The sequence below is a fragment of the Oryctolagus cuniculus genome, chromosome 5 (assembly GCF_051225735.1).
Source record: "Oryctolagus cuniculus isolate XC-2025 breed Fujian yellow rabbit chromosome 5, ASM5122573v1, whole genome shotgun sequence".
Taxonomy (NCBI): domain Eukaryota; kingdom Metazoa; phylum Chordata; class Mammalia; order Lagomorpha; family Leporidae; genus Oryctolagus; species Oryctolagus cuniculus.
The window spans coordinates 139,777,132-139,800,463 of NC_142871.1; the positions used below are offsets into that span (position 1 = coordinate 139,777,132).

A 23,332-nucleotide genomic window follows, 5' to 3' on the forward strand; every position below is an offset into this window, starting at 1 on the left:
CTCTCTCACTGTCTAACTCTGACAAATAAATAAATAAAAAGTCCAGGCCGGCGCCGCGGCTCACTAGGCTAATCCTCCGCCTAGCAGCGCCAGCACACTAGGTTCTAGTCCCGGTTGGGGTGCCGGATTCTGTCCCGGTTGCCCCTCTTCCAGGCCAGCTCTCTGCTGTGGCCCAGGAGTGCAGTGGAGGATGGCCCAGGTGCTTGGGCCCTGCACCCCATGGGAGACCAGGAGAAGCACCTGGCTCCTGGCTCCTGCCATCGGATCAGCGCGGTGCCCCGGCCGCAGCGCACCGGCCAAGGTGGCCATTGGAGGGTGAACCAACAGCAAAGGAAGACCTTTCTCTCTGTCTCTCTCTCTCACTGTCCGCTCTGCCTGTCAAAAAATAAAAATAAATAAATAAATAAATAAGAAGTCCAGGTGTACTCTCGCGCTCTCTGCTCTCCTCTCCCCCACCCCCGTCTCTCTTCTCTCTGCTCTCTCTCTCTCCTCGCTAGCTCCTCTCCTCTCTTTCTCTCTCTGTTACACTCTCCTTCACTCCTCTTTTTCCTTCTTCATCCCTTGCCTCCAGTCTGCTGGGTTTTCCCCCAATAAACCTTTTCCCTTAAAAAAAAAAAGTCCAGCTGTAGATCAGGGGAAGCAGTGATAAATCTGACTGCATCAAGATGTAAAAGCAACAGCTTTAGTCAGGAAAGCAAAGTAAAATAACAAACAGCAAACCTATCCCAGACAAATGGTTAACACCCTCAATATAGAAGGTGTCTACAAGGAGTGAGAAAGAACCAACTGAATTTAAAAATTGGGCAAGAGAGACAAACAGCCTACAGAAAACAAAAAAAGGGCCACATAGCATGTAGAAAAGCTGTTCAACCTGCAAGGTGTCCAGTGCGTAACAAATCTTCCCAGGCAGACGAATCAATTAATTCACAGGCTTTTATTGGGGTTCCGCTCCCTGGCGAGGTTCCGCGGTCCCAACAGAGCAACAGAGCGGGGGGGCCGGGGAAGTCGCGCGTCAGCGATTGGGAGGGCTCCTTTTATAGATTCAGGGCATCAGGGTTAAAGGTTGAGGCGGGTCTGATCCTCATTGGTTGACCTTTAGGCACCCGCAGGGACCTTGACATGGACTTTTCTTCCCTGGAAGTACGGGTAGGGACTCTCCATTCCCGGAAGCATAGGCCTTCCCTCCTTGTGGATCCCAAAGCTGCCACAACCTTGTTTCTAATAAGAAAAATACGCATCAGAACTGTACCAAAGGAGCCTGTTTTACCTATCAGATTGGCAAAAATCCCAAAACTTGTCAACACGCTTAGTTGGCAAAGCGGCAGAGAAACAGACACACCTGTGCATTGTTGGTGAGCATGCAGACTGAGGCAAGCCCCGTGGAGGGGAATTGGGATGGCAATCTCTGACCAAGTTAAATACGCATTTCCTCTTCAAGCCTGCAATGCCACTTCTAGGAACCTAGTCAAAAAAAAAAAAATAGTGCCAAAAATATGGAAAATTACTCGCGTAAGGTTATTTACTGCAGCCCTGTTGGTAATATCAAAAGACTAGAAAGAACTCAAATGTCTAGGAAGAGAGAGTTGGCTGAAATTAGACAGGAAGTATTACAAAGAATAAAAAAGGGAATAAAGAAAGCATTGTGGCCCAACGGGTTAAGCCGCCGCCTGGGACACCCACATCCCATGTCAGAAAGCCTGTTTAGAGCCTCGGCTACTCCATGTCTGATGCAGCGTTTTGCTAAAGCAGCTGGGAGGCTGCAAACAGTGGCTCAGGGCTTGAGTCCTTAGTCCTTGCCACCTACATGGGAGACCTGAATGGAGCTCCAGGCTCCTGGCTTCAACCTGGCCCAGCTTCAGCTGTTGCGGCCATTTGGGGAGTGAACCAGGGCATGGGAGAGTCCTCCCCCGCCTTCTGCCTTTGAAATAAAATAAAATGTCTCAGAAGTTAACATGTTAGAAGAAGAGGTAGAAGAAGAAGAGGAGGAGGAGGAGGAGGAGGAGGCGGCGGCGGCGGCAGTGGCGGTGGCTGCTATCAGTCTTTTAGGAATACCTCAAAATGGGGTGAAGGGGCCGGCGCCGCGGCTCACTAGGCTAATCCTCCGCCTAGCGGCGCCGGCACACCGGGTTCTAGTCCCGGTCGGGGCGCCGGATTCTGTCCCGGTTGCCCCTCTTCCAGGCCAGCCCTCTGCTGTGGCCAGGGAGTGCAGTGGAGGATGGCCCAGGTGCTTGGGCCCTGCACCCCATGGGAGACCAGGAAAAGCACCTGGCTCCTGGCTCCTGCCATCGGATCAGCGCGCTGCGCCGGCCGCAGCGCGCCGGCCGCGGCGGCCATTGGAGGGTGAACCAACGGCAAAGGAAGACCTTTCTCTCTGTCTCTCTCTCTCACTGTCCACTCTGCCTGTCAAAATAAAATAAAATAAAATAAAATAAAATAAAATAAAAGGGGGTGAAGGGACTCTCCCTTGCCCAAGGTGGTTCAATTTGAGGACTGATGACAGGAATGACTACAATGGCCTGAAGTGCATCAGGTATGTTTAAATCTGTGATCTCATAACAATGTTTTTAAAATGGTCACTTTTGGGGGCTGGCGCTGTGGCGCAGCGGGTTAGTACCCTGGCCTGAAGCACCAGCATCCCATATGGGCACTGGTTCTAGACCCAGCTGTTCTACTTCTGATCCAGCGTTCTGCTATGGCCTGGGAAAGCAGTGGAGGATGGCCCAAATCCTTGGGCCCCTGCACTTGCGTGAGAAACCCAGAGGAAGTCCCTGGCTCCTTGCTTTGGATCAGTGTAGCTCCGGCTGTTGCAGCCAATTGGGGAGTGAACCAGCAGATGGAAGATTTCTCTCTTTCTCTCTTTCTCTCTGCCTCTTTTCTCTCTGTGTAACTCTGACTTGCAAGTAAATCAATAAATCTTTTTAAAAAATGGTCACTTTTAGCAGAATTTAGGTGGGCAACCAAGCAATCGGAAAAATGGTCACACCGGGAAACCAAACACTAATGCTGCCCTGCCCAGGGGCACCGTAACCTCCCCATGGTGGGCAGCACACTTTCTCTTGCAGACGTGGTTCAGCTAGTAAAGGGGAAAGGGGTGACAGGGTTCTGCGTCACCAGTCTGCAGCTCCTAATGAGATCCAGATTCGTCCATGGTCACAATGACTTCAAGCATCATCTAAGGAAACACAAGCCCTGGTCTTTTGTGCTTCCTGTAGGAAGTTCACACACTTGCTGAGAAGCAGTGCTGCAAAAGCACAGAGGGGCCAGCGCTGTGGTGTAGCGGGTAAAGCCGCCGCCTGCAGTGCCAGCATCCCATATGGCAACCGGTTCGAGTCCCAGCCGCTCCACTTCTGATCCAGCTCCCTGCAAATGCGCTAGGGAAAGCAGTGAAGATGACCCAAGTGCTTGGGCCCCTGCACCCGTGTGGGAGCCCTGGAAGAAGCTCCTTTGCATCAGCCCAGCTCCAGCCGTTGCAGCCAGCTGGGCAGTGAACTGGCAGATGGAAGACCTCGCTCTCTCTCTCTTTGCCTCTGCTTCTCTGTAATTCTGCCTTTCAAATACATAAATAAAATATTTTTTAAAAAAAAGGTCATGGGAAATGCATATTTTTTAAAGATTTATTTATTTGAAAGGCAGAGCTACACACAGAGAGAAGGAGAGGCAGAGAGAGAGAGAGAGAGGCCTTCCATCAGCTGGTTCACTCCCCAATTGGCTGCAACGGCCAGAGCTGCACCCGTCTGAAGCCAGGAGCTTCCTCTGGGCCTCCACTCAGGTGCAGGTGCTTTCCCAGGCCATAACAGAGAACTGGATCGGAAGTGGAGCAGCAGGGACGTGAATCAGCACCCACATGGGATGCTGGCACTGCAGGCAGCAGCCTTACCTGCTACACAACAGCGCTGGCCCCAGAAATGCATATTATTAAAAAAAAAAAAAAGGCAAACACTTTGCCCAAGTGAAATCACCATTTTCAAGGAAGGCAGTGGACAGAAGAATGTGTGACAGAGCGACTGAGCAGTCCAATCAGCAAAACCCATGCTGGGAAGCTGTAATGGATCAAAAAAAATTTTTTTTTCTTCCACAAATGTATTGCAAAAGACAAAAAGAATGAGCTAGAGAACTTAGACATTAAAGGAGACAAAATAAAAATGTCAACCAATAAACATAGGGACTTTATTTCAATCCTAATTCATAACAGCCAACTTGTTTTGACCACGTAAGATATTTGGGGGAATCTGAAAAACAAACAAAAAAATCCCAGATTCCAGGCTAGATTTCCCACTGACCTGAACCTAGGAGTCTTGGCCATGTTAAGTAAAGACCACTTCAAGGCCCCAGACCGCAGGGCTGCTTCTCTCCCTCTCTCTAAAAGGCTCTTCCTTGTCCCGGCCACCTCTCCCCATCCCTGGGTACACGGGGCTAACCCAGCACCGAGGAGAGACCCAGGAGTGCAGGGGGCACTCAGCCGCCCGCCCGAGGGGCGGGGCCGGGATCGCGTCTCTCCAGCGGTTCCAGCGTCTGCCCATCTGGAGCCCAGATTCTGGCATCGTCCAGGACCTCCCCGGATGAGTGAGATCTGCTGGTGTGACTGATATTTCTGCTCCCAATTGGGTCTGTGATCCTGAAAGAGAGGGGGTTGGGACGTTTCGCCAAATACCACCACCAAGTGGCCTGCTGTCAACCTGCACCATGCATGGGTCTCTGTTTCAAACAAAGGTAAATCCTGCTCCACAACCTGAATGCTCTTAAGTCAGAAGATCTAGAAATTAGGGGTTGGCGCTGTGGTATAAAGCGGCCGCCTGCAAGCCAGCATCCCATAGGGGCGCCACTTCGAGTCCCAGCTGCTCCACTTCCCATCCAGCTCTCTGCTGTGGCCTGGGAGAGCAGTGGAAGATGGCCTAAGTCCTTGGGCCCCTGCATTCACATGGGTGTCTCCCATGGGTGGCAGGGACCCAAGTACTTGAGTCTGCTGCCTCCCAGGGGTGCACATTAGCAGGAATCTGGAGGCAGAGTAGCGGGGACTCCAGCTCAAGCACTGTGATTGGGGATGCAAGCATGCCAAGTGCCAAATACCCCTTCCCTTCACACGCTAGTCTGTACTGAGTTCTCCCATGTGCCAGGTGCTGGGCTAGGCCTTTATATGCTTTATCCCATTTATTTATTTATTTTTGAGTGTTATAGACCGAATAATTATTTGTTAACAAAATTCACGCCTGACAGCAGAGAGCTCAGCTTCATTGCCCCACTTACAGTAAGGCGAGGACAAAAATGCAGCTTGTTTGTCAGAGAGAAGAAAGCAGATCCTGATCGACACGCCCGGCCAGGCTGTGTCGCACAGCATGGCTGCCCCGTGTGAATCCTCTAGGCACCTGCTGAGGCATGACCTCCAGCAAGGGCTGTTTCCACATCCATCACGCTCCCAGGGTTTCCTCTGTGTCATGTTGCTGTGGTGGCAGCGTGCCTTTCTAGTACAAGGTGTCTCCACTTGCATTACATTCGTCGGGTTTTCCCCCGTGTGAGCTCTTTGGTGGACAGCGAGAATGATTGGCGGTAGAAGGCTTGCCCGCACACACGTGTCTCAGCTGTGAATCCTTGGATTCAGGCTGAAGACGGAACTTCTGCAAACGGACCTTTTCCATCCGTTACATCACTGGGGTTTTTGCCTCCCACGGTTCCTCTGATGCCTGTTGAGGTCTCACTTCTGGCAAAAGCTATTTTGTTGTTCGCTTTGTTTTGTTTTGTTTTTCACATTCCTTGCTTTCCAAAGGTTTCTCATGTGTGAATTCCATGTTGCCTGTTATGCTTGGATTCCGGGAAGATGTTTTCTGGGTTTCTCCCCTGTGTGAATCCCCTGATGTGTAATGAGGAATAGATTGTCACATTTAATACTCTCAACATGAACAGGCTTTGTGGTACAGGGGGTTAAGCCACTGCCTTGCAGGCTCACATCCTGCATCAGAGTGCATGGATTTTTTTTTTAAGATCTTATTTACTTATTTGAAAGTCATAGTTACACAGAGAGAGAAGGAGAGGCAGAGAAAGAGAGAGAGGTCCTCCATCCACTGGTTCACTCCCCAATTGGCCACAATGGTCTGAGCTGTGCCGATCCAAAGCCAGGAGCCAGGAGCTTCTTCCAGGTCTCCCGTGCGAGTGCAGGGGCCCAAGGACTTGGGCCATCTTCCACTGCTTTCCCAGACCACAGCAGAGAGCTGGATCGGAAGTGGAACAGCCAGGACTCAAACCGGCGCCCATATGGGATGCTGGCACTGCAAGCAGCTGCTTTATCCGATATACCACACACAGTGCCGATCCCAAGAGTGTATGGATTTGAGTCTATCCATCATGGGAGGCAGCAGATGATGGGGCAAGCACTTGGGTCTCTGCCACCCACATGAGACGGAGGTCCTGGCTCCTGGCTTCCGCCTGGCCCAGCCCTGGCTGTTACAAACATTTGGGATATGAACTAGTGGATGAAATATCTGTCTCTCTTTCAAGTAAAAGTTTAATAATACAATACGAAATTGTGTATTATGACAAAAACTATATGTGGGCTTCAAAAATTCAAAAATAATTATCCTAAAAATGATACCCTCAAAGAGGCCGCCACTGTGATGTAGCGGGTAAAGCCACCGCCTGAGGTACCGGCATCCCCATATGGGCATATCCTGGCTGCTCCACTTCCGATCCAGCTCTCTGCTGTGGCCTGGGAAAGCAGTAGAAGATGGTCCAAGTCCTTGGGCCCCTGCACCCACATGGGAGACCTGAAAGAAGCTCCTGGCTCCTGGCTTCGGATTGGTGCAGCTGCGGCCATTGCAGCCAATTGGGGAGTGAACCAGTGGATGGAAGACCTCTCTCTCTCTCTCTCTGCCCCTTCTTCTCTCTCTGTGTAACTATGACTTTCAAGTAAAATAAATGAATCTTTTAAAAAAAATGATACCCTCAAAGGCCTACTAGGTACTGGCTGCTCGCTTCCGTCTCTCAAGGACAGTCTCGCCGACACGTCTCAGGAGCACGTCTCTTAGCTGTTTCCTATTTCACACACTGACAGTCATACACAACAACTGAAAGGTCATACAAGCCTAGCAAAGGTGCCAAGGTCAGAGGTCAGAGGTCACCAGAGGGCCAAAGACCTCAGAACACAATGAACAGAGGTTCTTTCATCTGTGCCACAGCAAGCCACAGTGGTGCCATCTTGAGTCTCCTGGTGTCTCGGAAGGAAGCTGCCATCTGTGCGCCCAAGAGGCCACTCTGCAGATAAAGTCTAAGGGCTGTCACAAACCCTTATGATAAGAACAACAAGATGCCGTGGGTGGGGTGGTGGGAGGTGGGGTGGTGGGAGGTGGGGGTGGGGGCTATTCCTCAGTGACAGCAAAGGAATGGTACAGCACCAGTTCCACCCCAGCTCCCTTATCACTAGTAAAGTATAGCTCCACCTGCAGTGCCGCATCCCGGCTCATTCATGTCCGGCTGCTCCGTTTCCCACCCAGCTCCTGCTAATGGTCTGGGAAGGCGGCTGAATATGGCCTCACCCTGCCACCCACGTGGGAGACACAGGTGAAGCTCCAGGCTCCTGGCTTCAGCCTGGCCCAACCCTGGCCGTTGCAGCCATTTGGGGAGTGAATCAGCAGATGGAAGATCTCTCTCTGAGTTTCAAATAAATAAATAAAATCTTTTTAAAAAAAAAAAAGGTATGGATCATTGTGTCTTCTACCATTCTGTGCGGTAATAAGCGGCACAAGCCTTCCTGCAGCTGTGTCCAACCAGCTGCTGCTCCTATCCGGAAGCCCGTGCGTGAGTTGTGTGCATCGACTTGACCAAGGTGCAAGAGCACGAACGCATACACACACCCTAAAACCATAAAATTAACAATGAGACTTAACTCTGTAGCAGCCCCCAGTCCTAAGTAGAATCACCTCCATGGAGGAACAGCAGGGTCGTGGCTGTACTACTGTGGCTGTGTCTCCTTGCTGGAGGGGTATTGAGGACAGTGCGCGTGGCACCTGCAGATCTGACACTTCCACTCGCCTCGCTTGGCCGTGAAGACTCCTGCCTGGTGAGAACGCCCCTTTGTCCTGAGCCGCAGGCGTGATCCATGGTAGACCAGGCGTCTGCGGGTTGTGGTTGTTGGGAGGAGACCACCCAGTTTCCCCAAACTGCCTGTGTTTCTCGGCAGGTGGTCGCGTGGGCAGGAACCTATGGGAAAGGACTTTTGAAAACACTTTGTTGCTTTGTGAAAATTGCCCAGAAAGGAAGTCATTGTTGACACTTGGCAATAGAAGTAATGAAAGTAGGAATTAGAAATTAGGGGTGGGGAGGGGGGAGCCTGGCATTTTGATCGGCTCTGTTAATTCACAATAAAGGCAGATACCCAAAAAAGATTTGAGAAGCTGTTGCAGCGGCGTTCCCAGCAGTGAAAGTAGCACAGTGGTGGTTCACTTGCGGTAGGAAAACGCAAACAGGAAGCAGCGGCTGCTCTACATAAACACAATTGAGGAAGGCCCCCCAAGTCCTGGAGAAGTGTTTATGCTTCCTCTAATCTGAGACTTACCAAGACCTCTGGTGCTTTTTGTTACAGGTCAGACAGGGGTCTCTCCTCCCCTGGAGCATGGCCTCGGAGTGAGCACACAACAGCTGCCCCAGCACTAAGTACGTCTCCTCCAGCTTGATACAGACGGATGTGGGGCTCTCAAAGATTCTGAGCTCCCTGGGGAAAATAAAAAGACCGCCTTGCTGGTTGGACAAGACCAAGGGGCGGGGGCTGCCTAAGGGCACCCAGCAGGCCATGCGCGAGGACCCTCTGCACCAGCGAAGGCTCTGGGCTCCTCCTCCACATCCCTTTCTCTCTCTATGTAGACATTGCCTTGGGCCACCTGCACCCTTCCCACTTCCTACTCAATTTATTATTTTACTCTTGTTTAGTGATACCCAGATTTATCCTTTGTGTGTATTTTCTATCTATCAAAGTCCTTTTGGATATAAGCTTGGTGCGCATAAATAATAGTAATGGTTATCAAGTATTGACTATACTATTTCAGTTAGGGGCCAGCGTTGTGGTGTAATGGGGAAAGCCGCCACCTGCGGCGCTGGCCTCCCATATGGACACCAGCTCAAGTCCTAGCTGCTTCACTTTCGATCCAGCTCCCTGCTAATGACCTCAGAGAGCAGTGGAGGATGGCCTGAGTCCTTAGGCTCCTGCACTCACGTGGGAGACTGGAAGAAGCTCCTGGCTTCAGACCAGCCCAGCTCCAGCCATTGTGGCCCTTTGGAGAGTGAACCTGTGGATGGAAGATCTCTCTCTCTCTCTCTCTCTCCCTCTCCCCCTGTAACTCTTTCAAATAAATAAACACATCTTTAAAAAATATATCTCAAATAACGTATTCCAATTTATGTCTCCCAAATATCATTTAGATTTTGATTTATATATATGTATATTGTTATTCATGTAGAATGTATAGAAAAAAGAGGCAAAGGAAAGGCAGACAACTTACTGCTCTTGCAGCCAATAAGTGGTAAACTCGTTTTAGACCTAAGAGGGAAGGAATCTGTGTCAGATTGCTATAGGAATAAGACACATCTCACTGGTGTCACTCTCTCACCTACCATTAATTAGAACTTCAGTAGTTTTACAAAAGCTGTTTTGCCAACCTGAACTACACCATGCCCACACACACCTACACACCCTCTTCAGCTAGGATCCTTTATTCTTTTTTTAAAGATTTATTTATTTATTTGAAAGTCAGAGTTACACAGAGAGGCAGAGAGAGAGAGAGAGAGAGAGGTCTTCCATCCATTGGTTCACTCCCCAATTGGCCGCAATGGCCGGAGCTGCACCAATCCAAAGCCAGGAGCCAGGAGCTTCTTTCAGGTCTCCCACGTGGGTGCAGGGGCCCAAGGACTTGGGCCGTCTTCTACTGCTTTCCTGGGCCATAGCAGAGAGCTGGATGGGAAGTGGAGCAACCGGGACTCGAACCAGCACCCATATGGGATGCCGGCGCTGCAGGCGGCGGCTTTACCCACTACACCACAGTGCCATCCCTGATCCTTTATTCTTTCAACCACGTGTATTGGAGCGCACTCCACACCAGCCATGGGCACCAGTGCACACAGCAGACACTCCCTGAAAAGAGTGCTGATCCCTGAGAGATCCTCTTCCCCACGCACTCCTTGTCAGCCTGGACTAAATGAGATGCCTCACTAAACGTCCTCCCTTTCCTTCATAGCGTGCCGTGGAGCCAACATGACCTGTCCTGTTCATGGCTGCACCCAGCATCTTGCACCGCTCCTGACACCCCCGAGATACTTAAAGCAGCCTTGCCTAGCAAGTTCACATGCACAAGCAATAGGAGCAGGCTTTCTCAAATTAGGCAAGCTGGTGCAGGGCTGGTGACCAGCCAGTATTCAGCTGATCGTCAGTTTCTGGGCCACCCAGTGCTAGCCTCTGCTTAGCAGAAACCGGCAGCCTGTGAGGTCAGGCCTCCCTCTGATTGCACAGACTCCAGGGTCCGCCTTTCCCGTGAGGTCCCCGCCCACCCACCTTAGGCGGGAGCAGTACCAGCAGGTGGAAGCCTGCCCTGCCAAAGAGACTCATCAATCCTAAATGTCTCAGCAGTCCCACGGATCCTGCCGTGCAAGGCGGGTTTCGCTTTGATCACAATCTCTTGCTCTAGGGTGAGCCTCAAAGAGGGTCAACAGTACCTGGAACAAATGACCACACCCCTCTCACTTCTCACTGTGTGGGTGTTACCTGGAGATGGTGGCTCTCCTGCCCGGACCCCGTAGGGGTGGGTCACACCCCTGTGAGTAACAGTGGTCTCTGAAAGAGACGGAAATCCAGGCAGACACAGGTGAGGGTGGACCTGAGCTCAGAAAGGGAGCCTGGAGCCGGCAGGGGTGGGTGGTGGGTTTGTAGCCTTCTCTAAACAGACTCATGGGGACCGTGCTGTGGCATAGCAGGTAAAGCCACTGCCTGCAGTGCCGGCATCCCATATAGGCATGGGTTTGAGACCTGGCTGCTCCACTTCTGATCCAGCTCTCTGGTATGGCCTGGGAAAGCAGTAGAAGACGGCCCAAGTCCTTGGGCCCCTGCACCCATGTGGGAGACCTGGAAGAAGCTCCTTGCTCCTGGCTTTGGATCAGCACAGCTCCAGCCATTGCGGCAAATTGGGGAGTGAGCCAGCAGTTGGAAAACTGTCTTCCTCTGCCTCTCTGTAACTCTGCCTTTCAAGCAAATAAATACATCTTTAAAAAAGAGGACCATGCCACGGCTCACTTGGCTAATCTTCCACCTGCGGCACCAGCACACCGGGTTCTAGTCCCAGCTGGGGTGCCAGATTCTGTCCCGGTTGCTCCTCTTCCAGTCCAGCTCTCTGCTGTGGCCCAGGAAGGCAGGGGAGGATGGCCCAAGTCCTTGGGCCCTGCACCCGCATGGGAGACCAGGAGAAAGCACCTGGCTCCTGGCTTCAGGAGGCAGCAGGTGCTTGGGTCCCAGCCGCATACATGGGAGACCTGGATTCAGGTCTCAGCTCCCAGCTGCAGTCCCGGCCCAGCCCTGGCATTGCAGGCATTTGGAGGATGAACCCGTGGATGGGAGATCTCTCTGTATCTCTCTGTATGTCTCACTACCTCTCAAACCAATCAGTCAATTAAAAAAAAATTGTCCCTGTGTCCACTTGTGAGTAACCAGCCCTCCCTCTCCCAGATGCACGAACCTCCCCATTTTCCAGAAGATGTGTCTCCCCTTCTTCTGTCTGCAGCTGTCGGTCAGTGACCACCGGGCACCGGGCACCTCTCCAGCTCTCACTGTCCCAAGGTTGTGCTCTGTTCAGGGCATCTAGCACCTCAGAGGTGAGTTCGTGACACTGATGGACCGGGCATCCAGCTTGTGGGGCACACGAGGATCTCTAGCTTGCAGTGGCTGCCAATTTCCATGGTGTAAATACTCCCTCCCGGGGTAGCTCTCTAACCACCAACGGTTTTCTAAATATTTAACGATCGCCCTCTCTGGCTGCTATCAGCCTGCCCCAGCACCCCACAGTCAGGAGGATCACCAGAACTCCATGGGGCCCCCAGGCACCATTTCTGCCCAATGGCTCAGGGCACTAGGAAGGAAATGGAAAGCCCAGGGTTCAAATCCTTGCATGACTTGGAAAAGTTTTAGCATCCAACTCTGCAAAACAGGAGTGAGAGAACCCACCTGTGGTATTGCTTTAAAATGAAAATGAGATGCCTAAATAAAATGCCTAATATGTAACCGGAACCAGCTTTCAATAAATGTTCTTCCTTTCGCCCCACCCCCAGTTTTCTTGTGATGTAAAGAATTATTTGCCAAAGGTTCCAACAGGGGGAGCCCAAACGCAACCCTGCCAATATGGGGGCGGGTGAATCAACCTAACTCGCTCCCGGTTCAGCTTCAATTTTGGACCCCTTGAGAAACACAGCTCTTTTTTTCCTGCAAGACTCTCACTCGTCCTCACTTCCAGAAGGAGAGTCCATCAGAACTTTGTTGTTGGAGTTTCCGCCACCTGGCTCCATTCTCCCCCGAGATGACCAGAACTCATAGTCCAAAAAGGGAACCCCACTTCAGGGCCAGAGCAAGGCTTCACCGAGGTGGCCTTTCACACAGAGCAGAGAGCATAAAACTTTGCCCGTTTGCAAGACGCCTTCCACAACACACCACATGCTTAATAAATGGTTGCACTAAACACTCATGAGAGCTTATGGTACCACTGTGCAACAGGAGGCTATGGTCAGATATCTAGAACTTTCCAACTACAAAACCCCCATAGAAGGAAGTGGAATCTTTGTGTGGCTGGAGCAGGTGTAGAGGAGCCGGAGGCAGAAGCAGCACAAGCCACTCAATTTGAGAAGTTGCTTTTTTACAAACAGTATCAGAGTGATACACAAAGAGGAAGCAAAAGAAATTTTAGGGAAATCTGGTTTCTTGTAGCAAAGGCTTTTGCCAACCAAGAAAGTTTCAGAAATTTAGAACTACAAAAAACTCTTAATGAGAAACAAGTGGAAAGACCTGAGCTTGAGCCATGTCCACTGAGTGACTTTTGCCAAGTTGTTGAGCCTCTCTGGACCTCCATCACGCCTGTGTTTGTTCACCCAGCCTGCATTTAGCCTCTTGTATGCGTCCGGTATGGAACTAAGTGGATTCTGGGAAAGAATGGCAAGCTAAACCAAGCACAGCCCTTTTTCTAATGGAGCACACAAGCTGTTCACCTGTACAAGGATGGGTGAAGGCAGAGATGACCAGATATGAAGTCAGACCCCTATCTCACACCATAGACCAAAATTAGCTCAAAGCAGATCAAAGACAAAAGCTAAAGCTATTAAACTGTTATAGGAAAGCATAAGTGCAAATCTTTTATTTTATTTTATTTTATTTATTTATTTATTTATTTATTTATTTATTTTTGACAGGCAGAGTGGACAGTGAGAGAGAGAGACAGCAGAGAGAAAGGTCTTCCTTTGCCGTTGGTTCACCCTCCAATGGCCACCACAGCCAGTGCACCACGCTGATCCGATGGCAGGAGCCAGGTACTTATCCTGGTCTCCCATGGGGTGCAGGGCCCAAGTACTTGGGCCATCCTCCACTGAGGTGCAAATCTTTACAATCTTAAATTAGATGATGATTTCTTAGCTATGGCACCAAATGCACAGGCAACAAGATTTCAGGGGTAGGCATCAGGCCTAGTAGTTAAGAGGCCAACTGGGAGATCTGCCACCCACAGGGAGTGCGTGGGTTTGAGTGCTGGCTCTGCCCCTGATTCCAGCTTCCTGCTGATGTGCAGCCTGATAGACAACAGGTTCCGGCTAAGCTGACCGGGTCCCTGCCACCCCTGCGCCAGACCTGGAGTGAGTCCCCAGCTCCCTGATTTGGCCAGGCCCAGCCCCAGCCCCAGCCCCAGATAGTGTAGGCATTTGGGAAATGAACCAGAGGAGAATTCTCTCTCTCTTTTCCTCTCAAATTAAAAAAAATAATAAAAAAGACTTCATGAAAATATAAAACTTCAGGGACTGGCACTGTGGCATAATGGGTAAAGCCGCCACCTACAGTGTCAGCATCCTATATGGGTGCTGGTTCAAGTCCCGGCTGCTCCACTTCCCATCCAGCTCTCTGCTATGGCCTGGGAAAGCAGTAGAAGATGGCCCAATTAGGGGGTGAACCAGTGGATGGAAGACTCTCTCTCTCTCTCTCTCTCTCTCTCTGCCTCTGCCTCTCTGTAACTCCGCCTTTCAAATAAATACATCTTTTTTTAAAAGTATATGCTTGTTCTTTTTAAATATATTTTTAAAGATTTGTTTTATTTATTTGAAAGGCAGAGTAACAGCGAATAGAGGCACAGACGCAGAGAAGAAGAGGAATCTTGCATCCACTGATCTACTCCCCAAATGGCCACAAGAGCCAGGGTTGGGCCAGATCAAAGCCAGGAGCCGGAAGTCCATCCAGGTCTCCCACATTGGGTGGCACCTGAGTCATTTTCTGCTGCCCTCCCAGGCACATTAGCAGGAAGCTGGAGCAGAAGCAGAGCAGCTGGGACTCAAAACAGCACTCCGATATGGGTTCAGCTTAACTTGCTAAAGCACAATGCCAGCCCCCAAACAAACTTTCCAAGAGTCCATTGATCGATGAATAGATAAACAATATGTGGGATATACACTCGATGAAACATTATGCAACTTCAAAAACGAAAACAAATGGATACATGCTACAACATGGATGTTCCTTGAGAACACTATGTTAAGTGCCTTCTGTGAGGTATGTAGAGTAGTCGAATCCACAGAGAAAGTGGAGTGGTGGTTGCCTGGGGCTGAGGAGGGTGAGGAATGAAGAGGACTTGTTTCCTGGGTAGTTTCAGTCGGGGAAAATGAAAAGGCTCTGGAGATGGGTGTTGGTGACAGTTGTACAACAATATGCATGTACTTAATGACACTGAACAGCACACTTAAAAACTGTTAAACCTGGGGCTGGCATGGCACAGAGGATTAGCACCAGATCAAGTCCCGGCTGCTCCACTTCCAGTCCAGCTCCCCGCTAATGTACCTGGGAAGGCAGCAGAAGATGGCCCAAGTGCTTGGGCCCCTGCACCCACTTGAGAGGCCCAGATGGAGTTCCAGGCTCCTGGCTTCAGCCTTTTGGCTCCAGCCCCAGCCATTGTGGCCATTTGGGGAGCGAACCGGCAAGTGGAAGATCTCGCTCGCTCTGTCACTCTGCCTTTCAAATAAATAACATAAATCTTAAAAATAATAATAATAAAAGCACAGTAGCTCCAACCTCATAGGATCATGGTGAGACCGTTAGAGAAGATGCACGTTTGCTGAAGGAATGACTGAAGTCACTAACAACATTTATGACCCGGGCCTGGAAACGTGATTTGGAGATGGCTGCGAGGGCGAGGCAAGGGACAGTTTAGCTTTCTGTTTTGATTCGTTTATCGATTACTTAGGTTTTCTCCCAGCCGGTGCACCTCTATAATTAAAAGAAGCAAAACACAACGGCTGCTTATATTTCTGTGTTCTTGATTTGTTCAAGAGTTAGTGTCCACAGGAAAACCCATGGGGACTGTGATCAACATTCAATTCTCGGCCTGCGTTTGACCTTCCGTGTTTGTATCTTTTGTGTGGCTTTTTCCAAATTTCCTTAGCTTTGCTTATCTTTCTTCAGGGTCCACTCTCAGTTTTCCTCGAGTCTGTTGAGTCATGAAATCTCAGCCTCCCAGTCTGATCACTTGATCCTCCCCTCTCGCCCCAAGACATGCACCAGCCCCAGAAGGGGCTCCCTACTCACCCCTACCCAGGGTCCCCGATCTCCACGCCTCCACGTTTACTGATTTCCTAGAGAGCAATCTTCCGTGAGATCTGATTTCTCAGTTCTTCTCTTGGCCAGTTGAGAGACCCACTCCTCCAGGAGGCCGGGGACGGCTCAGAGCCTGGCCGGCCGGAAGTCTGCTTCCTGGGCCAGAGAACCCTGGCAGAAACCCAGAGAGCTGACGTCAACCTGGGCCAGATGGCGGAAGCTGTTGCCCAATGACAGGAAGTCGATGCCAACAGCACATCTGTCTGTGACTCCCTCTGTCCAGAAAAGCATTTTCCTAGGCAGGAGACAGTTGAGAGCAGTGGAAAGTGCCCTGGTCTTTGAGCCACGGGACGTGTGGGGCATGAGGCTGGCTGCAGCACCCACTGACTAATAGCGTGGGGCCTGAGCACTGGACTCGGAGTCGGAGGATGGAAGCTGAGTAGGACCTCTGCCACCTCCCTCTGACCTTTGACAAATCAGTGGTTTCCTTAGCTTCCTCAGTTTTTCTTGAGCTATGAATAATAATGCCTACTTCACAGAAACCATTATTGCAAGGCTGGGGTGATGTCATCCCCATGCAGGATTTCGTAAACCTGAAGCAGGTTTGCCAGTGCCAAATTCTGCCTCTGTGAGCAAGAAGCAGGTCCCACAGGGAGGATGGAGCGGGGCTGCAGGCTGACGGGAGCCACGCAGCAGGCTTACCCATGCCTGCTCTGCCGCTGGGACGTACAACTCAACCTCTCTGTGCCTGGTTATGTCACCGTCTAAACACGGCTGATGAAAATACTGTGTCTCAGGGTTGTCGGGGAGGGGGATGAGGTACTCCAGACGGGTCTGCTAGGAACCATGCCCAGTACATGCGGTGTTCACTAAGTGTGGATGGGGGTGACCCTGGGCTGGGCGCTCAGCTCAATCCCAAGAGACCTCACACAAAGAAGTGCTCCCCCAACCCACTGTCCACACAGCAGGCAGAGTAATGTGGCTAAAATCTGACCATGCCCCTTCCCTGTTTAACAACCCAAATCTCCCTGGCCCGTGAGTAACAACTTTTTTTTTTGAAGTTTATGTATTGATTTTCATTTTATTTGAAAAGCAGAGAGACAGAAACCTTCCCTCCACTGGTTTAGTTCCCCAAATGCCCCCACAACAGGTAGGGCTGGGCCAGGCTGAAGCCAGGAGCCAGGAGCCAGGAGCCAGGAGCCAGGAACCCAATGCAGATCTCCCACGTGCTGCCTCCCAGGGCACCCATTAGCAGGAAGCTGGGTGGGAAGTGGAGACAGGACTCAAAACGAGCACTCTGATATGGGATGCGGGTGTCCCAAGCATCACGTTAACCACTGCGCTCAACACCTGCCCCAAGTCAAGTTTTAATAGGACCCTGGATAGTCTGGATTAGGCCTGGAGTCCCCCTCCAGCCTCCTATCCTGATGTCCCCTGCCTCTTGTCAAAGTGCCAGCGACCCCCAACTATCTGCAGCTTCTCACCTCCACCTGGCTCCTGTCGTCCCTGCACTCAGCACACTCCCTCTTCCCCAACACAAGCCTGCGCTCGCTGACTCTAGGAATCCCCTAAGACACTCTCAACTTCTGGAAAGCTCTTCCCAACACCCCGCTCCATCAGACAGGCCAGACCGCCTCCTAACTGTCCCTGCAGTCACAGAGAGAAAGAAAGAGGTCTTCCATCCACTGGTTCATTCCCCAACAGCTGGGACTGGGCCAGGCCACAGCCAGGATCCTGGAACTCCATCCAGGTCTCCCACATGGGTGGCAGGGGCCCAAGCACTTGAGCCATCTTCTTCTGCCTTCCCAGACACATTAGCAGGGAGCTGGATCAGAAGAGAAGCTGCGTTCATACGGGATGCCAGTGGCGCAGGTGGCAGCTTAGCCCTCTGCACCCCAAGGCTGGCCCTTCCTATGTCTGTTTCACTCCAGGCTGGGGGACCCCTGAAGGCAGAGCCAGCCGCTGGTCCTTGCTCAGCTCTGTACACAAGCACAGTGCCCAGCATGCAGGAAGCGCTCCCTGAGCCCTGCAGGGGAGGCTGGAAAGTGGCTGACCAGGAGCTCTGTTAACCAAAGCTTGCTAGGCCACCTGTCATAACTGATGTTGGACTGGGCTGAGCCCAGCAGCTCACCTAGCTACAGTTTCCACTTGTCCCGGCTGGGTTCTGTTTGTTTCTGTTCTTAGAATCAGGCTGTCTGTCTCAGGCCTCCTCTGCACTGTCTCCTCCCTGACCCCACGCGTGCTTTATTGCTTTCTCTTCCTTTCTCTGTGCCCTGTTTCTGTTGCTTTGTTTCCCTCCCTCTTCCTCTTCCTTTTGGGCTTGGGTGATCTGTCCGTTCTTTTGCCTCCTAGTGTGGGACCTGGACTGCTCAGAGTATCCCTGGGGAAAGGGGTATGAAAGAAAGGAACTCAAGCCTTATCCTGTATAAGAAATTACGTCCATTTTATTTTCTATAATCTTAGTCACGGGGCTGGCATTGTGGCACAGTGGGTTCAGCTGCCCACTTGTGATGTCGGCATCCCATGTGAGTGTCAATTGAGCCCCAGTTGCTCCACTTCTAACCCAGCTCCCTGCTAATGCATCTGGGAAGGCAGCAGATGATGGTTCAAGTGCTTGGGCCCCAGCCACCCCCATGGGAGACCTGGATGGAATTCCAGACTTTTGGTTTGGTGTGGCCTAGCCTTGGCCATGGTAGCCATTTGGGGAGTGAACCAGTGGATGGAAGATCTCCCTCTGTCTCTCCTTCTGTCTCTGTAACCCTGCCTTTCCAATAAATAAAATAAATCTTTTTTTTTTTTTTTATCTCAGTAATGCCAGCACTATGGTGCAGAAGGTTAAGCCACCATCTTCAGCTCTGGTATCCCATATGGGCACCGGTTCAAGTCCCGGGTACTCCACTTCCAATCCAGCTCCCTGCTAATGCCTGAGAAAGCAATGAAGGATGGTCCAAGGGCTTATGCTCTTGTACCCATGTGGAGACATGGATTAAGCTCCTGGCTTCAGCCTGGCATAGCCCCAGCCATGTGGCCACTGGGGAGTGAACCAGCAGATGGAAGATTTCTCTCTCTCTCTGCCTCTCTGACTTTCAAAAAAAAAAAAAAAACAAAACTCAGTAATGAATCTGCGCAGTAAGGGACACCATCCAAGCTGGGCCTCAGTAACAAACAGCCTCCAATCCTCCATGGGTTTAGGCAGCCACTTGGCAGAAGGAGACGTGGTCAGTTGCGAAGTCAGTCCACAGTCCTGCCTGGTTAATTGCTGAGAGGTCGTTGGGAGAGTGAAGCACCCGGAGGGGGGGGCCCACATCTTGGGAGCCGGCCTGACACCCACAGTGGACACTACCACTCCCTCTGCACGGGGGAGGTGGCTGGGACCCCAAGAGGCTTACGTGGGCTTTTGTTGTTCCTGTTGTTCAGGAAAATACAGAAGCCAGAGAGAGGGACTGAACCCGGTCTTCTGGTTCCTGGGACCATGCCCTTCGCACTTGGCTGGATTTTTAGGGTGCCAGAGCCCTTTCTGTCATTTTCTACTGCTGGGCCCTGCTGGGAGTCAGGCAGCAAGAGGCTGAGCAGCCCAGCGTTGCCCACCGCCTCTGCGTGACACCTGGAGAGGGGCCTCGGGAGCTCTCCCCAGGAGACAGGAAGACTTCTGGGTCCCAAGACCAAACCAAGATCAAAAAAACATGGAACACAGTGCTTAGAAATTTTCCAGGCAAGGGGCCAGCGCTGTGATGTGGCAGGAATGGGAAAAGGTTGGAGGAAGAATGGAGGTGCAATTACAGAGTAATGAGGGGGGGGGGATGCATGGAACAGAGAGGAATCGGGGGCCAGCACTGTGGCAATGCAGGTTAAAGCCCTGGCCTGCAGCACCGACTTCCCACATGGGCACCGGTTCAGGTCCCAGCTGCTCCACTTCTGACCCAGCTCCTGGCTAGTGCACCCGGGAAAGCAGTGGGGGATGGCCCCAGTGCTTGCACCCCTGCACCCACATGGGAGACTTGGAAGAAGCTCCTGGCTTTGCCTGGCCAAGCCCCAGCTGTTGCAGCCATTTGGGGAGTGAACCAGTGATGGAAGACCTCTCTTTCTCTCTACCTCCCTCTGTAACTTTTTCAAATAAATAAAATAAATCCTTGAAAATAGAAAATTCCTAGGCAAGAGCAGCCTGAGTTATGGCAGTCGGGGCGCAGCCGCTTCAGGGCTGCCAGGGTGCTGCTTCTTGAGCGGAAGGGGGCCCAGGGAAGCTGTGGGCTGATGTGCTCCTGTCTGCAGGGCGGCTGAACAGGCAATTACAAGTGCAAACGCCCATCAAGCCATACATTAAACAGCCGTACACTGCTCTGTGTGTCAGTCACATCTCAATAAAAACAGGAATAACCTTCTTTGTCCAAATAAAAATATTTACAGCATAAAAGAGCCTGCTAAGAGACTGCAAAGACAAGGTAATTACAGAGAACATCTGGAAATCACAAACCCAGCAAAGGCTGTGTATGCAGAATACACAACCAACTCAAGATCAACAGTAAGAAAATAAACAGCCCAGCGCAAAACTAGGCAGGAGAGGACATGTAGCCTAGTGGTTAACACCCACATCCCACATAGTGCCCGTGTTCGAGTCCCGCTCCAGCTCCTGACTCCAGCCCCTTGCTAAGGCAGACTCTGGAAGGCAGCTGCGATGTCTCCAGCGATTAGGCTCTTATCACCCAAGTGAGAGACCTGGATGAGCTCCCAGATTCTAGCTACAGCCTGACCCAGCCCCTGCTGTCATAGACATTTGGGAAGTGAACCAGTGACTATGATTCTCTCTCTCTCTCTCGCCTTGCAAATAAATAAAATAAACACATATTTTACAAAATACATTCAATATTCTTTTTTTTAAATGTTTACTTACTTTCATCTACTTGAAAGGCAGAACAAGAGAGAGAGAAAGAGAGATCTTCTATCCACTGGTTCACTCCCAAGACACCTGCAACGGCCAGGGCTGAGCCAGGGTGAGCTAAGAGCCTGGAACTCCTTCCTGGTCTCCCAGGGCGGCAGGTGCCCAAGCACTTGAGTCTTCATCAGCTGCCTCCAAACACACGAACAGGAAGCTGGATCGGAAATGGAGCAGTACAGGCATCCCAAGGATGGCTTAAACCTACTGTGCCACCCCACCTGCCCTCCAAATAATATATATTTAAAAATACTCAACCTTCTTAGCCAGTAGGGAAATAGAAATTGACAATGAATCACCACCACAGGTTTATTAGGATGGCTAACAGGTCAGAAGGCCCCAAGGTTTGAGGGGGCAGGAGGAGGAGGTGGCTACAGAGGGGCAGCGTGAGACAGTGCTGGGGTGGCAGTGGAAATGTTCTTTATCTTGATTGTGGTGGCGATTATCTGAATCCACTGTGTCAAATTCAGAGAACTGCACACTGGTCAGTTTTACTGTATGTGGAACTTGGAAAATGAACTGCAAAAATTAAAACAAACGTTATTTAAAGAGACGCCTTCCAGCCCCTCCAGCAGCACAGGGGGAGTTCCTGGGAGGCTCCGGGTGCACAGGGCCTGCGGGTGTCCTGAGCCCTCCCTGCTTCCCACCCTCCTTCCTTGTTCTCCTGAGGGGCCACGTCCACACATCGCCCCCACGCCCCGCCCAGGCTCGAGCTAAGGAACCCAGTCTGCCCCTCCCGGAACACAGGCAGAGGTGGGTGCTCCTCGGCAGAGGGAAGGAACGTTCTGGCACCAGGCCGATCCCTCCTGGCACACCCCACAGCCTCTTCTAAGTTTAGCTGCTCTCCAGCTGCCCACAGGACAGGAGGACGTGTGAGCCCACAGTGCCCCTCCTGTTCTCAGCCGAGGCCTGGGTCCCACGCTCCCCACTCCTGAAAAGCAGCCTCCTGCTGGGCCGTGGTTTGAAGAATGGAGCAAGCGGACGTGTTGATTGTTGCTGTCATTTTCCTTTCTGCAGTACATTTTTATTATACAAATAACATCTGCCCAATGATTTCCTTTTTTTAATTCAAGCAGAAACATTAAAGGAGCCACTGCTACTTCCCAGAAGCCATGCTTACTACCAGCTCCTTCTCTATGTAGAAACTTGTATGTGGGGCAGGTGCTGTGGTGCAACGGGTTAAAGCTCTGGCCTAAAGCACCAGCATCCCATATGGGCGCCGGTTCTAGTCCCAGCTACTCCTCTTCCGATCCAGCTCTCTGCTGTGGCCTGGGAAAGCAGTGGGTGGCCCAGGTCCCTTGGCCCTGCACCCAAATAGGGGATCCAGAAGAAGCTCCTGGCTTCTGCCTTTGGATCGCCACAGCTCTGGCCCTTGCAGCCATCTGGGGAGTGAACCAGTGGGTGGAAGACCTCTCTCTCTGTCTCTACCTCTCTCTGTAACTTTGTCTTTCAAATAAATAAAAGTAATTCTTTTTTAAAAAAAGAAACTTGTATGTTGTGTGTAGGCACATCATGACCATATACATGGGATTACCTATACCATTGCTCCATAGCTCTTGGGCTGCACGCAACGTCCTATTTCTTGGTGGGCTCACTCTCACGCAATCTGGCCTCAGCCCTGACAGCACTGACTGCAATTCCAGTGTCTCCCTCCCTTGGATCACACAAGATGCCCAGGTTCATGCGATTCTGAAGGAGCACAGCGGAGCCAGCTCCTCCGGCCACACTGCTCAGCACTGCGCATCCCTTGCCCAGGCCTCTGGGGTCTCTCAGGCCGCTCAGCTGCCCTGGCAGTTCCAGATCACCCAAGCATGACATCAGCAGAGAAACGAACAAAAACTAGTTCAATACGGGGCTGGCGTTGCACATAGCAGGTAAAGCCACCACCGGCAACACCAGCATCCGATGTGGGCACTGCTTCATGTTCCAGCTGCTCCACTTCCAATCCAGCTCCCTGCTAATGACCTGGGAAGATGGCCCAAGCGTTTGAGTACCTGCCACCCATGTGGGAGACCTGGATGGAACTCTTGGCTCCTGGCCCTGGCCTGGCTCAGCCCTGGCCATTGCAGCTACGTGGGGAGTGAACCGGCAGATGGGAGATCTCTTTCTTTTTTTTTTTTTAATTAAAGATTTTATTTATTTATTTGAAAGTCAGAGTTACACAGAGAGAGGAGAGGCAGAGAAAGAGAGAGAGAGAAGTCTTCCATCCGCTGGTTCACTCCCCAATTGTCCACAATGGCTGGAGCTGTGCTGATCCAAAGCCAGGAGCCAGAAGCTTCTTCCGGGTCTCCCATGTGAGCGCAGGGGCCCAAGGACTTGGGCCATCTTCTACTGCTTTCCCAGGCCATAGCAGACAGCTGGATCAGAAGCGGCGCCCACGGCCGGCGCTGCGGCTCACTTAGCTAATCCTCCGCCTGCGGCACCGGCACCCCAGGTTCTAGTCCCAGTTGGGGCGCCGACTCTGTCTCAATTGCTCCTCTTCCAGTCCAGCTCTCTGCTTTGGCCCAGGAAGGCAGTGGAGGATGGCCCAAGTCCTTGGGCCCTGCCGTAGTGGCCATTTGGGGGGTGAACCAATGGAAAGGAAGACCTGCGGTGACTGTTCCTCG

General features: G+C 51.5%; 1 long non-coding RNA gene across 5 annotated transcripts; it reads right to left on the minus strand.

Moving 5' to 3' along the window:
- Positions 1-915: 915 nt before the first annotated feature.
- LOC103349731 (uncharacterized) lies at positions 916-15,962 on the minus strand. Of its 5 annotated transcripts, none has more exons than XR_016234709.1 (4): positions 15,794-15,962; positions 8,543-8,698; positions 1,340-1,461; positions 916-1,218 (listed from the first exon to the last, which is right to left on the minus strand). It is a non-coding gene; the product is annotated as an uncharacterized LOC103349731 (long non-coding RNA). The 5 variants fall into 5 exon arrangements; XR_007922999.3 differs by having other exon boundaries at positions 15,788-15,962; XR_016234708.1 differs by lacking the exon at positions 8,543-8,698 and having other exon boundaries at positions 15,788-15,962.
- Between the last annotated feature and the right edge of the window lie 7,370 nt (positions 15,963-23,332).